This window comes from Canis aureus, chromosome X (assembly GCF_053574225.1).
Source record: "Canis aureus isolate CA01 chromosome X, VMU_Caureus_v.1.0, whole genome shotgun sequence".
Taxonomy (NCBI): domain Eukaryota; kingdom Metazoa; phylum Chordata; class Mammalia; order Carnivora; family Canidae; genus Canis; species Canis aureus.
Genome location: NC_135649.1, coordinates 102295502 through 102302354, shown reverse-complemented (window position 1 = coordinate 102302354; position 6853 = coordinate 102295502).

The window sequence follows — 6853 nt, the reverse complement described above, 5'->3', positions numbered from 1 at the left end:
TGAAGAAGGAGACACTGATAATTGAGATCTGCAGGTTGAGTGAGTATTAGGTGAAGGAGAGATCTGGAGAGAGCATAAATAAAGAGCATGATCCATTGGCCAAGCTGAAGGGGATTCCATGGGGAAGCCCCATGTGGTTTTGGTGAGATGAGGAGAAAGAGAAACAGAGTGACTGCTTGTATTAGTGGGTGATGGCTTAACAGAGCTGAGTTCTGAGAATTTGGCTGAGTGGCCAAAAGGCATTCTGTAGAAGTCCTTAACCATAATGGTGGCTTCTGGCTATTGCACTAGAGATTCACCTTCTATTCTTTTGTAAATTTTTTCCACCTCTGGAAAAAAATATTCACACTCTTCAAACAATTCAGTTACTCTTCTACCAGATTTCTCTCCTCCCAGTTCTTATCTTGCAGTCTAAAAGCTTTCTGCTTGGCCAAACTCATTTCTTTTATTTGCAGCTGAAAAGGAGAACTCTCTTTGTCTTTTTCCAGAGGCAGTCCAAAGGAGACATAAATTTAGCTCCGGTGCCCTGGTGGCTCAGTAGGTTAAGTGTGGGACTCTTGATTTCCACTCTGGGCATGACATCAGGGTGATGACATCCAGTCCCACCTCAGGCTCAGTGCTGGGCGTGGAAACTGCTTGGGATTCTCTCTTTCCCTCTCCTTCCTCCCCTAACCCACGCGTGCATGCATGCATGCACACATATGTGCGCCTTCTCTCAAAAAAAAGGGGGGGGGACTGAAATTTACCTCATAAACCACTTGCCACTACTAGGAATTTGGGCAGCTTTTAAAAGTTAGCACTGGTTGATATTAGAATGGATTTATTCCCAACTACAAATGATGACCTCTACTCTAAAATAAACTTGTATTTAAACTGATGTTTGTTCAGTTGTATGTGAAGGACTTTGTATAGAGGAAAGGCAATAAACATATGGAAGGCAGCTATCAGGTTTGCTAGAGTCTCCAGAAATTCAAAGAGTAAGATTTTTCAATTATCCCAAGGTCAGTTTTTAGATACAAAATGCAAAATAAAAATTATTCACCAGAAAATATTTTTTGTATATGCTGAGTTTGAATGATGCAAAAGAGAAACTCAATGTAAACCATCATTTGCCTAAGAGATACACTGTGTATTTTTAGACAAGATGTTAATTTTACAACTTAAAATTAGCTTATCCTTTCCTTCTCAGAAAAGTCATGCCTGAAAAAAGACCATTAAAAATAAATAAGGTAAATAAAAATATAATTGGCACCTAAACATAAGCAAACAAACAAAACTCATTTATATTGCATAGTTAATAGTAGCACTGTTGAAATAGAGCCATCTGTTCAACTTGAAAACTTCATTTTGAAACTGTTACTAAGTATAGCCAACAATAGTCCTGGATATCCCATTATCCAAAACTGGTTCTCCTTTAAGAATATTCATGAATTATTTTTACGGTTAAGACATTTCTCTAAAATTTTACAGAGGGCTTCCCAGTTTGATTAATATTTTTTTTATTTTTTTCAAAATCACTCATAACAGATTTCTTATGTTTTTAAAATATTTCCCATTTTTTCCTATTTTCCTATTTATAGGCCATGTCTCTATAGCTGTGTTGTGGGCTATCCAGAATACATGATTATTACCTTGTTCTCTTCACTTTTAGATATTTCTACCTTAATTACTAACTAGAGACAGCAAGTGACTCCTCAGCACAATGCATGAGGGAATTCTATAGAGAATAAACAGTTCTGAATTAACAAAGGGTTCTTGAGTCCCAGGGAAAAGAAACAAGATTAACTAGAAATGATAAATAAATGCATGGCACTGTGCAGTGCATCCATATATTACTTCTGTTAGCCCAGAGAGGACGCCATAGAGCAAGCAGTGGAGCTTACACTAGAATATGTTTCATGAGAAGAGGGATTTTTGTCTTTTGTACACTAAAGTATCCCAGGTGCCAAAGAGAATACTTAACCTATAGTAAATGTCCCATTAAATATGTGTTGAATGACTGAACAAGGGAGAAGAGGAGATACGATATAACATTTATCAAATGTAGGCATTGTGGGAGTTCCTGGGTGGCTCATTTGGTTAAGTGTCCTATTGATTGAGGCTCAGGTCATGATCTCAGGGTCATAAGATTGAGCCCCTTGTTGGGATCTGCATTTGGTGTGGAGTCTGCCTGAAGTTCTCCCTCTCCCTCTCCATCTGTCCCATCCCCCAGGTTGAATACGCTCTTGTAAATAAATAAATAAAATCTTAAAAGAAATGTAGGCATCATAATGAGCACTTCACAATATGATATCTTAATGAATCCACACAATCTTCATGAAGGAAAATTGAATCTTTCCATCTCTTCTTTTTCTTTTATTTGTTTTAAAATTATTTTTAAGTAGGCTCAATGTCCAGCGTGGAGCTTGAACTCACGATCCTAAGATCAAGAGTCACATGCTCCACTGGCTGAGCCAGCGAGGTATCTTCTTCTTTTCTTTTTACCAGAAAACTACTGCTTAGATGGGGAGTTTAATTATCCAAAGGTTCATAGCCAGTAACCAGCAGATGTGGTAATCAAGATTTCTCTAATAGGCTGCCCAAATAATACACCAGCAATGGTATCAGACTACTCATAAAATGGACCAGAAAGAGTAACAGATAAGTATTGTCAGTGTCCGTGGGTGCCTTCACATGGAGAACCCGTGATTGAAGAAGCAACAGAATTAATTACTGTGAATGGAAGACACCACAGATCTAATCAACTGCCAAGACTCACTGCTGAGAGCCACCAGTAAAACATAGCACTGGGATTCTCTGTTGACAGGTAAAATGTTTAAAGAAAGTTTTACATTGCTGTGTTAAGGAAAACTATTATTACTTGGTGGTCACTATGAGTTTCTAATTGGTGCTATAACATATTAGTCACAGACATAGTGGTTTAAAACAATGGAAACTAATTATTTTAGAGTTCTTTAGTTCCAGAGGTCCAACGTGAGTTTCAATGGGTTAAAATTAAGGTTTGATAGGGCTGCATTCCTTTCAGGAGGCTCCAGGGAAAAATCTGTTTCCCTTGCTCATTCAGATGTTGGCAGAATTCAGTTCCAAGAGAAACTCTCCGTTTCCTGCTGGCTGTCATCTGAGTGCTGTCCTGAGCGCCTTACGGGCCTTTCCTTCTTTCTTTGAACCTTGCATACTCCTTCATCTCAGAACTAGCAGTGGGGCACTGAGTCCTTCTTAAGGCTGTTTTCCCACTGACCTCCTTGTTTGCCCTTTTCTTCCACGTTTTTAGGTCTTGTGTCATTAAATTTGGCTTACCCAGGATAATCTCTGCATCTCGAGGTCCTCAACCTTAATCACATCCGCAAAGTCCCTTTTATCATGTAAAGTAACATAGTCAGAGGTTTTGAGGATTAGGGTACTGATATCTTTAGGAGGTCATTATTCTGGCTCCCACAGTGACCATACTGATGTGTAGTTCTCTTAACATTTTGATGGGCATAAAGATTTCTAAACTTTTAATATATTTTGTAATCAAGAGATAAGTTAATTCCTAAAAAAATAAATAAGACAGAGAGATAACATAATTCCTTACCAAGGAACTTACATGGCTTTTCAGTGATCTCTTAAATCGTAACTAGTAAGTTCTTTTTATTTTTTTTATATTTTTTAAAGATTTTATTTATTTATTCATGATAGTCACACAGAGAGAGACAGAGAAGCAGAGACACAGGCAGAGGGAGAAGCAGGCTCCATGCACCGGGAGCCCGACGTGGGATTCAATCCCGGGTCTCCAGGATCGCGCCCCGGGCCAAAGGCAGGCGCCAAACCGCTGTGCCACCCAGGGATCCCAGTAAGTTCTTTTTATAAATCGAAATATATTTGACATATAACATTGTGAAAATTTAAGGTGTATAGCATGTTAATTTGATACATTTATACATTGTAACACGATTGCCATTGTAGTGATAATTAGTACCTATCATGTCACATAATTATCATTTCTTTTAAAAATATAACCCATCATTCAGAATTCAGGTAGTAGGACTTCTTCCAAAAAAGCACTGCACTATTATCTATCAAGTCTTTTTCTTCCCCTCCTTTGAATGTAGTCCTATCTTTTATTTATGTCTAAAACTTTTCTTGTTGATTTTAGATTAGAATCTGGATCTGTAACTGATTTTCTTTTAGTACAGACCTCGAAAGTGGTTTCTTTGCAGTCACTGAGTAATGACCAGGGCTTGACAAGTGGGAAATAGAGCTGGCCTTGTTCCCATAACTGCATATCCCAAACTAGTTAACTACCATCCATATATCAGTTTGAGCTTTGGGAAAAAGCAAAAGCAGGGAATTAGAAGGAAAATAAGAAAGAAAGAAAAATGAAGGAAATACTTTAGAATGCATTACTGCATCTATTTTAAATACACAGTTATATACTAAAAATTCTAAGAAAACAAATCCTGTTTGTAACAGAATGATAAAAATGGTCTTCAGATTTCTGACTGACACCCAAAGCTGACAGCAATGGAGGTAAGAGCTCAAATATTCTAAAAGGATACCCCAGACACATCAATGCCTAATGGACAAAGCAGTAGCCAAACTGGTTTCATGACCATCATCCATGTTTCCTGCATATAAGAAAAAGCTGAAGATTCTTTAATGATATTTTTTCTAAGAAGAATTTCATAGGAGTAGAGAATGCTATGACATTTCTGTCCATTCCTCAATTCAATCTTAGGGTCCTCAAGAGACCTACTCTGGATTCTTACTGAATTGCAGTGCTGGAGCAGAGCACTAACAAGATCTTGGACAAACCTGGCATATCTTCAAGTATCTGGGAGAATCCATAAAGATGTATGGAAAAGTGTGAAGCCAAGAGTTAGAGTAATGTATCTGTGATGGGAACTACCATTAAGCATATCGATTCCTGTAATTTGGTAACGACTATGGGAGTTTTCCTGATAGTCACGTGAATGCCTGTATTATTGAGGTTAATGCAAAGTTGTACCATGGATTAACAGAATGACAACTTAGTTCTCATTTATGCAGAGTCTTGTATACATCAGGTAGCCAGGTGGCTCTCCTTCATCTTAAAACCATGCCACCTGAACATATGACTCTCTAGATTGCCATCTAAGTTAAGAGTGAGATGATGCACAACATGTGATTCCCTAACCTGGACAATATTCTCTTTTGTGATTTTTTGAAGCTCCATTCACTCATGCACATAAACAAAACAATACAAAACAAAACAAAAATGATGTGACTACTAGTGGAATATAAAGGATGGTACTTGTCTAGAAGCAATTCTAGGAACTAAATATCAAATGCTAGGTTACAATTTAAAAGATCAATAGATAAATAGAAGACATCCAAGTTTCTTGGTAAAAAATGTCATCTTTTTTTCTGCTAGATCCTTTATCCAACAGACAGGGTCTTTCCAAGATGACTCAAGTGGGCCCCTTTATCAAGCAGGGCAAGTAGTCAATTAGTACTCAACACATATTTCTTGAGTTTCTTAGCTTTTCTTAATTTCCCCTGAAGTTAGTTTGGAGCCATCATGATGGCATGTTCTGACAAACAAATGGTAAGTGTATATCATGTGTACCACTTCTGGAATGAGGTGGGTGATCTTCAGTGTGTGTGCCTACGCACAATAAAATGTAATTTTCAAAGGGAATAAAGGGGAAAGGAGAAAAAATGAGTGGGAAATATCAGAAAGGGAGACAGAACATGAGAGACTCCTAACTCTGGGAAACAAACTAGGAGTGGTGGAAGGGGAGGTGGGTGGGAGGTGGGGGTGACTGGGTGATGGGCACTGAGGGGGGCACTTGATGGGATGAGTACTGGGTGTTAGTCTATATGTTGGCAAATTGAACACCAATAAAAAAATAAATTAAAAAATTAAAAAATTAAAAAATAAAAATAATAAAAAATAAATTAAAAAAATAAATGTAATTTTCAAATATAGTATTGTTCTACTTTTACTCCCTCTAAATATACTATTTAATATAGGAACAATTTGAATTCTAGATGTGACTAGTTGTGATTTTAAGTAAGCTATTTAACTTCCAAATTGTCAGTTTCATCATCTATATAATTGGAAATTAGAATATACCTATTGGCCTCTAGTTCATAATAGTAAACTGAGAAGATTTATGGCCTTGCCTTCTCCTCAGAGTACCAGTAAAATTACAGAAAATATATGAAATGCATATTATAGGTCAGGAAAAATAAAAAGGATGCCACTAGGAACCTTTTTTTTTTTTTTTTAAATTCCTGGAAAATAGAATTGAGGCATACATTGTTATGGAAAGGATAATGGATTCTCAGCTGATGATTCAAGATCTTCCCAAGAGAATTCTGGAAATTCTTAAAATGAGTGTATTGCTATGTAAAAATATAAATACTCTTCAAAAGAACAACTGTTTAGTTTATTAGTTTATTAGTTTAGAAGAACAACTGTTTTTGTTGTCATTGTCATTATCACTGGGGTTTTGTTTTGTTTTATCATGAAGGTATGAGCTGACTGGCTCAGTTGGACAGTCTGTTCCACGTGATTCCAGGATGGGTTGCCAACATCTAGAAGCTCAACTGGGCTGGAATATCCAACATGCCTCATTTATGTCTGGCACATAGATGGGGACAGTTGAAGTTTTGAGCTACTCAGCTCCTGTACTCAGCTAGTACAGGATACTAAGATGACTGGGTCTTTCACTCTTTCCCTAGAGTCTCAGGGCCTCTCCTCCTTGTGGCTTTTCCATGTGGTCTCTATGTAACTCCTCTCCAGTAGGATAAATTACTTACATAACAGCTCAGCACTCCCCAGAGCACAAAAGCATAAAGTGGTCAGGCCTTCTCAAAGCTTAGGATT